General features: G+C 40.7%; 1 protein-coding gene across 3 annotated transcripts in view; it reads left to right on the top strand.

Annotated features, from left to right (window-relative positions):
* Positions 1-4,878: 4,878 nt before the first annotated feature.
* LOC106561726 (tetraspanin-18) overlaps positions 4,879-10,543 on the top strand; it is a 102,659-nt gene continuing 96,994 nt past the window's right edge. For all 3 annotated transcript variants that reach the window (XM_045688562.1, XM_045688564.1, XM_045688563.1), the window contains exon 1: positions 4,879-5,189. The gene's annotated coding sequence lies outside the window, so the exon portion shown is untranslated. The remainder of the gene's footprint in view (positions 5,190-10,543) is intronic.

Raw genomic sequence — 10,543 nt, 5'->3', positions numbered from 1 at the left:
GACTGTAAGATTTCTAGGCTAGACTGTAGGCTATCTAGGCTAGACTATAGGCTAGACTATAGGCTATCTAGGCTAGACTACAAGCTATCTAGGCTAGACTATAGGCTATCTAGGCTAGACTATAGGCTATCAATGCTAGTCTATAAGCTATCTAGGCTAGACTATAAACTATCTAGGCTGGACTATAGGCTATCTTGGCTAGACTGTAAGCTATCAATGCTAGTCTATAAACTATCTAGGCTAGACTATAAGCTATCTAGGCTAGACTATAAGCTATCTTGGCTAGATTATATGCTATCTAGGATAGACTGCAACCTATCTAGGCTAGACTATAAGATTTCTAGGCTTGACTATAAGGTTTGTAGGCTAGAATATAAGCTATCTAGGTTAGACTATAAGCTATCTAGGCTAGACTATATGCTATGTAGGCTAGACTATAGGCTATCTAGGCTAGTCTATAGGTTATCTTGACTAGAGTATGAGCAATCTAGGCTCAACCAAAGGCTATCTAGGCTAGACTATAAACTATGTAGGCTAGACTATAAGCTATCTAGGCTAGACTATAGACAATTTTGGCTAGACTATAAACTATCTAGGCTATACTATAAGGTATCTGGGCTAGACTATAAGGTATCTGGGCTAGACTATAAGCTATCTAGGCTTGACTATAAGATTTCTAGGCTAGACTATAAGAATTCTAGGCTAGACTATAAGCTATCTAGGCTAGACTATAAGCTATCTCGGCTAGACTATAAGCTGTCTAGGCTAGATTATAAGCTATCTAGGCTAGACTACAGGCAATCTAGGCTAGACTATAAGCTATCTAGGTTTGACAATGAGCAATATAGGCTAGACGATAAGCTATCTAGGCTAGACTATAGGCTATCCCGTGTGGCTCAGTTGGTAGAGCATGGTGTTTGCAACGGCAGGGTTGTGGGTTCGATTCCCACGGGGGACCAGTATGGGAGAAAAATGTATGAAATGTATGCATTCACTACTGTAAGTCGCTCAGGATAAGAGCGTCTGCTAAATTACTAAAATGTAAATGTTTCTAAGCTAGACTGTAAGCTATCTAGGCTAGACTATAGGCCATCTTGGCTAGACTGTGAGCTATACTATAAGCTATCTAGGCTAGAATATGAGCTATCTAGGCTAGACTTTAAGCTATATAGGCTAGACTATAAGCTTTCTAGGCTATACTATAAGCTACCAACGCAAAACTATAAGATTTCTTGGCTATACCACAGGCTACCTAGGCTAGTCTATACGCTATCTTTGCTAGAATATGAGCTATCTAGGCTAGACTATAAGCTATCTAGGCCAGACTTTAAGCTATCTAGGCTAGACTATAGGCTATCTAGGCTAGACTATAAGCTATCTAGGCTAGACTATAAGCTATCTAGGCTAGACTATAAGCTATCTAGGCTAGACTATACGCTATCTAGGCTAGACTATAAGCTATCTAGGCTAGACTATAAGCTATCTAGGCTAGACTATAAGCTATCTAGACTATAAGCTATCTAGGCTAGACTATACGCTATCTAGGCTAGACTATTGGCTATCTTGGCTAGAGTGTGAGCTATCTAGGCTAGACTATAGGCAATCTAGGCTAGACTCTAGGCAAGAATATGAGCTATCTAGGCTAGACTATAAGCTATCTAGGATAGACTATAACCTATCTAGGCTAGACTTTAAGCTAACTAGGCTAGACTATAAGCAATCTAGACTAGACTATAGGCTATCTAGTGTAGATTATAAACTGTCTAGGTTAGACCATAAGCTATATAGGCTAGACTACAGGCTATCTAGGCTAGTCTATAGGCTATCTAGACTAGACTATGAGCTTTCTAGGCTAGACTATAAGCTATCTATGCTAGACTATAAGCTATCTAGGCTAGAATTTAAGCTATCTAGGCAAGACTATAAGCAATCTAGACTAGACTATAGGCTATCTAGTGTAGATTATAAACTGTCTAGGTTAGACAATAAGCTATATAGGATAGACTATAGGCTATCTAGGCTAGGCTAGACTATCAGCTGTCTAGGGTAGACTATAAGCTATCTAGGGTAGACTATAAGCTATCTAGGCTAGACTATAGCTTATCTTTTCTAGACTATAGGCTATCTAGGCTAGACTATAAGCAATCTAGATTAGACTATAAGCTATCTAGGCTAGACTATAAGCAATCTAGGCTAGACTATGAGCTATCTAGGCTAGACTATAAGCAATCTAGGCTGGACAATAGGCTTTCTAGGTTAGACTATACGTTTTCTAGGCTAGACAATAGACAATCCTGGCTATACTATGTGCTATCTAGGCTAGACTTTAAGATTTCTAGGCTAGACTATAAGAACTCTAGGCTAGACTATAGGCTATCTTGTCTAGACTGTAAGATTTCTAGGCTAGACTATAGGCTATCTAGGCTAGACTATAGGCTATCTAGGCTAGACTACAAGCTATCTAGGCTAGACTAAAGGCTATCTAGGCTAGACTACAAGCTATCTAGGCTAGACTATAGGCTATCTAGGCTAGACTACAAGCTATCTAGGCTAGACTACAAGCTATCTAGGCTAGACTATAAACTATTTAGTTTAGACTATAAGCTATCTAGGATAGACTACAAGCTATCTAGGCTAGATTATATGCTATCTAGGATAGACTACAAGCTATCTAGGCTAGACAAAAATATTTCTAGGCTAGATTATATGCTATCTAGGATAGACTATAAGCTATCTAGGCTAGACTATAAGCTATATTGGCTAGACTATAGGCTATCTAGGCTAGTCTATAGGTTATCTTGACTAGAGTATAAGATTTCTAGGCTAGACTATAAGAATTCTATGCTAGACTATAAGTTATCTGAACTAGACTATAAGCTATCTAGGCTAGACTATAGGCTATCTAGGCTAGACTATAGGCTATCTAGGCTAGACTTTAAGCTATCTTGGCTAGACTATAAGCTATCTAGGCTAGACTATAAGCTATCTTGTCTGGACTGGAAGATTTTTAGGCTAGACTATAAGCTATCTAGGCTAGACTATAAGCTATCTAGGCTAGACTATAAGCTATCTAGGCTAGACTATGAGCTATCTAGGCTAGACTATAAACTATCTAGGGTGGATAATAAGCTATCTTGTGTAGACTATAAGCTATATAGGCTAGACTACAGGCTATCAGCCTAGTCTATAGGCTATCTAGGCTAGACTATAAACTATCTAGGCTAGACGATTTGCAATCTAGGCTAGAATATAGTCTATCTATGCTAGAATATAAGCTATTTAGGCTAGACTATAGGCTATACAGGCAAAAATATAAGCTATCTAGGCTAGACTATAAACTATCTAGGCTAGACTATTGGCTATCTCGGCTCGACTATAAGTTATCTAAGCTATGTCTTTTTACTGTTCACTTCAAACACAGCCTAAATTAAAGAATGGCTCTGCCTGTTATTGACAGCGTGGTAAACACAGAATTTACACCTCTGTTGAACAGGGCTATGCAACTAAAGAACCATGGAGGAATCAGCCCTAATTGCACCCGATTCCCTATATAGTGTACTACTTTAGACCACGTCTCTGGACAATACGAGTGCACTACAGTACATAGGGAATAGAGTGAAATTCGGGACAAAACTTTACTCACTGCTGTGTTTCCTCTCAGGGTTAATGTGATCAGTCACTGATTGGCTGAAACAGTCCACTCACCATGGTTCCATTGCTGCTGATTGGAGGAGAACCAACAGACGCACACATAGCACATAGTGGACGTTGAGATAAATACCTCAACGGACCCTTTTTTTTGTGTGTAAGACTGGGGGAGGATGGTCTTCTAGTTAGAGGACCTCTGTCCTCTCTGAGCCCTGTGTTTAAAACAACAGACAGCTGCTATTACGCCCTACACACGCTCACGCACAGTTGTGATCACGATCATTTTCTGGTAAAGAAAAGTGGGTGTGCAAAAAACATACGTTTTCAACCTTATTTTGAAAGTGGGTCTGCAGCTGCCCTGTTTGATCCATTGCTCAGGCGCCTACAGATGTTGGATTTTAATTTGACCCGGTTTAATACAGAAGGAATAATATTCCTGCAGCAATGGGATAAGTCAATTATTATGTTGATTATAATTAATGGACATTTTTGTAGGGGTTGATACATTTTACGTTAGGGCAAATCAAATCATCTTTTTAAACCTTGAATACACTACAAGTTTTCATTTCCTGCTTTGCTTGAACATTCTCATCAACAAAAGAGTGATCAAATTAAGATACTACATCTGTATTCACAACTGCACAAACACACACACACACACACACTAACACACTCTCTCTTCCATTTGATGGTAATTTAACTCAAGACCCTGAAACTTTCCGTCTGTATTCAAATGTTCTTGTTTGGGTTGGGCTAGTAGAGGGGAAAGTAATAATACATACACACTATAAAACACGGGGTTAGGGGTATCTATCACAGATGTATGCCACAGGGAATGTCAGTGTCGCGACCTTGTGAGATAAGTCTCAAGACCCGCTTATCTTGCTCTCCCATCTGTAGTAGATTCAGTGACACGAGGGGCGCCCAAAAACCCACTTCTGTCACCCCAGCCTCGTGCTCTCTCCACCCACTAAAGAACAAACAAACAAAACACCCCTTCTTGTGTTTATGGGGGGAGGTGCGTTATCTTTGGCATTGTTTTGGATAATTAAACTGCATTTAATTAATTCAATATACGTTTTTTTTTTTACGGTCCTTTCACCTGTGCAATGTTATTATTATTATTATATTTGATCACCGTGTTCACAATCTAATTGAAAGGAATAAATGAGTTAGAAGAAGGCGTGTCCAACCAGGGGGCTGGACCACGGTTTGGACGGATCGGTGCGTTACGGCGTGCGGTTTGTTCAGGGAGTTCCGAGCAAAACTGTTCGCGTACGGATTTCTCTTACTCCGCTGCAAGACTGCGTGACTTAAATCGGTGCTATAGTTATCCGTGGCTAATTTAGAAGCTGAAGACTGAAGTCTAAAAGCTTGTTGGTTCTTTCCTTTGGCACACATCTCCAATTTGGCTGTTTTCTTTCAATCTTTATATTGTTTTTTTTTCTGCACTCATTTAAATCTATATTCTGACAATATTTTTGTGGAGAAAACACCGTAGAGTTCGCGCTGAGGTTCTGGACAAATACTGCAGTTTTGAGGTAAGAATAGTCAATGATACCTACCTAGCAAGTCGCGTTAGAGTCTACAGAGCACTACGCTGTTCGCCTACGATCTGTATGCAACTTCAGTCAATTCTGAATGTTTTATAAATCGATGATGGGGGAGGAAAAAAAACGCGAAGTGATGGAGAAAACAAGTTATGGGAAAATCTGTAAAGTAAACAAGGTTGTTACGGAGTTTCTGTTGAATGGTTGGCTATAACGTTGAAACATGAATATAATTATTACATTGTTATTAACTGACTGTGTTGTGTGCACTGTTGAGTACAATGTTTTGGATATTGTTTGGGTTAGTCTACAATGGACTAATGCAGCTCTCCACTATTGTTATAGTTTACTCAAGTAAGATTGATTTTATACTGTGGTATGCACACTTGATTAAACAACACAATATGTATTCAATCATTTTTAGTAAGTGAAAGACTATCTGTTCAAAGGAATGTCAGTATTGGGTAGAGGAAATCTTGGAACGATCGTTTTCATATCCCATTTCTTCTGTCGAACAGCGCACATCTTCCGAGACTGTTTATCAACTAAGATGAGTGGAAGTCATTAGGTTTGGGAGTATGAAGCCTGTTGTACTTTTAACTAGCCAATACATAGCGGCATTTTTACAAGATATATAGCTTGTTGTCAGAAGTGCAGTATATTGAACATAATGTATATGTTATTCCACACGGTTGAATAAACTAATGATAGACTATGTTCATTTGAAATGTTCATTGCATGTATGATGCTAACATTTATTTTGCAAGATACATTCACATTTAATCTCTGGCATTATAAACACCGTTGACAAACTGCATTTACCAGTTAGCTTGCCTCTCTCTATGGCGAGAGAGAAGGCAGACTGCCGACATTGGAAGAGAGTTGAAAGTCAAAATCGATGTATGTCAGTCAACTCAGTCCGTCTTCAAGCTGGCATCTTTCCCACTCGAAGTGACAGCATGGACAGCTCGCTGCCCAGGGGTCCCGTCATAACGGAGGTTTGTCTCCCACGACGTGCGGGGTCACCAGATGGGAACGTCTCGAGTTGTCTCAGTTGGATGCACCGTGGCTCCAGGGCCAAGAGTTTACTGACAGTTAAACATTAATCACATAATAGAACCGTGTGGGAGTCCCACCTTTCCACTAGATATTAGCTGGAGTACAGTATAATAGTAGAGAGGTTTCAAACCTCTATATTGATCGTTAATGATATTCATGATGCCGGCAGCGTCGTCCGTGTTAGGGTTTGGCCGGGGTAGGCCGTCATTGTAAATAAGAATTTGTTATTAACTCACTTGCCTAGTTAAATAAATGTTTATTTTTATTTTTAATTGGCAGTGAAGAAGGGTTATTTTGAAATCTGAAGATGACTGTACCTGTTAGAGGCTTGTCTTTGATGAAAACACTGCACAATGCACACATGAAATGTCAGGTATTTTTAAAATTTCCCCATTCAAATGATCCCTATAAACAATGTCTATAACCACACACCATTATATCTCTCTATTTATTATACTGCACAAGTCAGTGCGTATAAGGTTTCAAAACATGGAAGCTGCCTGGTCGTAGACTAGCTACTGGCCTGGGGCACTGAATTGTTCCGTTCCATTGTTGCTCTGTATAAAGAGCTTTGCTGCTGCCTGCACTTGCTGTATAGCTGCCATAGAAATACCACCTATTCTAGTCATTCTATTTCTACAAGTTTAGCGCTCCACACTGCAGGATAAGAACCTATCGAGACGGAAGACAAACGCTTATTCTACCTCTCACTGGCTCTGGCTGACTGGCTCTGGCTGACTGAGTGACTGGCTCTGGCTGACTGAGTGACTGGCTCTGGCTGACTGAGTGACTGAGTCCTCCCCTTTCATGATTATTGTGTTGGGCTAACATCACGTATAGACCTACATGTTGCTTATCTCCCTCCCTCTCTTTCTCTCTCTCTCTCTCTCTCTCTTTCTTTCTCTCTCTCTCTCTTTCTCTCCCTCTCTCTCCCTGTTGCTCTCTCTCTTTCTCTGTTCCTCTCTCTCGCTTTCTCTAATATTCAAGGGCTTTATTGGCATGGGAAACATATGTTAACATTGCCAAAGCAAGTGAAAAAGATAATAAACAAAAGGTAAATAAACAATACAAATGAACAGTAAACATTACACTCACAGAAGTTCCTACAGAATAAAGACATTTCAAATGTCATATTATGTCTATAGACAGTGTTGTAGCGACGTGAAAATAGTTAAAATACAAAAGGGAAAATAAATAAACATAAATATAGGTTGTATTTACAATGGTGTTTGTTCTTCACTAGTTGACCTTTTCTTGTGGCAACAGGTCACACATCTTGCTGCAGTGATGGCACACTGTGATATTTCACCCAGTAGATATGGGAGTTTATCAAAATTGGGTTTGTTTTCGAATTCTTTGTGGGTCTGTGTAATCTGAGGGAAATATGTGTCTCTAATATGGTCATACATTTGGCAGGAGGTTAGGAATTGCAGCTCTGTTTCCACCTCATTTTGTGGGCAGTGTGCGTCTCTCTCTCTCTCTCTCTCTCTCTCTCTCTCTCTCTCTCTCTCTCTCTCTCTCTCTCTCTCTCTCTCTCTCTCTCTCTCTCTTTCTCTTTCTCTTTCTCTTTCTTTTCTTTCCAAATCAGGGCTACTAACCCTATCTCTAATATCTGGGAGCTAAATGGTTTGAAAGGGGAGAGAAATATTCACACTTACATACATTGCACATTGTTCCCTGTATGTGTTGCGACCGGGTGGGAAGTTTTTTTTAATTTGCCTTGTCAAATAAAGAAAATATAGTAGTGTGTTGATGGTAGAACAGCTGCCAACACACACACACACACACACACACACACACACACACACACACACACACACACACACACACACACACACAGTCTTACCCTCGCTGTCTGATAGTGAGGGTGGCAGTCCAGAAGTTATGTCCACAGGAGAGAGGCTTTTTACATACTTACTGAAATGATTGAATACATATTGTGTTGTTTAATCAAGTGTGCATACCACAGTATAAAATCAATCTTACTTGAGTAAACTATAACAATAGTGGAGAGCTGCATTAGTCCATTGTAGACTAACCCAAACAATATCCAAAACCATTGCACACAACAACAGCCAGTTAAAGGGATCTTCTTCTTAGTCAAATGAACTCATGAATACCATTTGTATGTCTCTGTGTGCAGTTTGAAGGGAAGTTGCTAACTAGCACTAGCGAAATTGCTAACTAGCGTTAGCATAATGACTAGCATGCTAGCACATACCCAAAGACTTCCAGTCGTTGCACTAACGCTAGTTAGCAATTGGCTTGCGAAACGGACCTATAACTTCCTTCATACTGGATGCAGAGATGGTATCCACCAGTTCATCTGACTCCTGAAGTATCCCTTTAACAACACATGAATAACAAAGTAATAATAGACTACCGTTCAACAAAAACCCTGTTGCAAGCGATGGAACAATATTGTTTACATAACTCACAAAACAATCATTATACTTGTCTAATAACATGCACACACACACAGCCAGAAAGAGACAAGGAAAATGGCTGTGCCGATGTGTATTCTCTGTCCCCTCCCAATCTAGACCAATCCAGGTCTGGATAGAAGATATTAATGTGTGAAATGCCTATGGCAGTGTCTTCCTAGTCCCTGGCCCCGCTGTATTTAGGGGATGACAGTATGCTCTGCTGCTTAGATGTCACTCATTAAAGAGATTAAATTAATCAATCTGCTAATGGTTCCACATGGTGGGATTCAGAGCCTCTCTCTTTCCCTCTCTGCTCTCTCTTTCCCTCTCTGCTCTCTCTTTCCCTCTTTCCTCTCTCTTTCTGTCTCCGCTCTCTCTTTCCTCTCTCTTTCCCTCTCTGCTCTCTCATTCCCTCTCTGCTCTCTCTTTCCCTCTCTGCTCTCTCTTTCCCTCTCTGCTCTCTCATTCCCTCTCTGCTCTCTCTTTCCCTCTTTCCTCTCTCTTTCTGTCTCCGCTCTCTCTTTCCTCTCTCTTTCCCTCTCTGCTCTCTCATTCCCTCTCTGCTCTCTCTTTCCCTCTCTGCTCTCTCTTTCCCTCTCTGCTCTCTCATTCCCTCTCTGCTCTCTCTTTCCCTCTCTGCTCTCTCTTTCCCTCTTTCCTCTCTCTTTCTTTCTCCGCTCTCTCTTTCCCTCTCTGCTCTCTCATTCCCTCTCCACTCTCTCTTTCCTTCCGCTTTCTCTTTCCCTCTCTCTATGTGTCTCTGATATGGTCATACATTTGGCAGGAGGTTCTGCAGCTCAGTTTCCACCTCATTTTGTGGGCAGTGTACACATAGTCTGTCTTCTCTTGAGTGCCAGGTCTGCCTACGACGGCCTTTCTCAATAGCAAGGCTATGCTCAATGAGTCTGTACATAGCTTTCCTTAATTTTGTGTCGGTCACAGTGGTCAGGTATTCGGCTACTTTGTACTCTCTGTTTAGGGTCAAATAGCATTCTGGTTTGCTCTGTTTTTTGTTGTTAATTCTTTCCAATGTGTCAAGTAATTATCTTTTTGTTTTCTCATGATTTATTTGGGTCTGATTGTGTTGCTGTCCTGGGGCTCTGTGGGGTCTGTTTGTGTTAGTGAACAGAGCCCCAGGACCAGCTTGCTTAGGGGACTCTTCTCCAGGTTCATCTCTCTGTAGGTGATTTGTTATGGAAGGTTTGGGAATCGCTTCCTTTTAGGTGGTTGTAGAATTTTACAGTTCTTTTCTGGATTTTGATAATTAGCGGGTATCGACCTAATTCTGCTCTGCATGCATTATTTGGTGTTCTACGTTGTACACTGAGGATATTTTAGCAGCATTCTGCATGCAAAATCTCAATTTGGTGTTTGTCCCATTTTGTGAATTCTTGTTTGGTGAGCGGACCCCAGACCTCACAGCCATAAAGGGCAATAACTGATTCAAGTATTTTTAGCCAGATCCTAATTTGTATGTCGATTTTTATGTTCCTTTTGATGTCATTGAAGGGCATTCTTGCCTTGTCTCTCAGATCATTCACAGCTTTGTGGAAGTAACCTGTGGCGCTGATGTTTAGGCCGAGGTATGTATAGTTTTTTGTGTGCTCTAGGGCAACGGTGTCTAGATGGAATTTGTATTTGATGTCCTGGTGACTGGACCTTTTTTGGAACACCATTATTTTTGATCTTACTGAGATTTACTGTCAGGGCCCAGGGTCTGGCAGAATCTGGGCAGAAGATCTAGATGCTGCTGTAGGCCCTCCTTGGTTGGGGACAGAAGCACCAGATCATCAGCAAACAGTAGACATTTGATTTCAGATTCTAGTAGGGTGAGGCCCGGTGCTGCAGACTGTTCTAGTG

This window comes from Salmo salar, chromosome ssa10 (assembly GCF_905237065.1).
Source record: "Salmo salar chromosome ssa10, Ssal_v3.1, whole genome shotgun sequence".
Taxonomy (NCBI): Eukaryota; Metazoa; Chordata; class Actinopteri; order Salmoniformes; family Salmonidae; genus Salmo; species Salmo salar.
The sequence above is the reverse complement of the archived record's forward strand: the minus strand, read 5'-3'. Positions and strand labels throughout refer to the sequence as shown.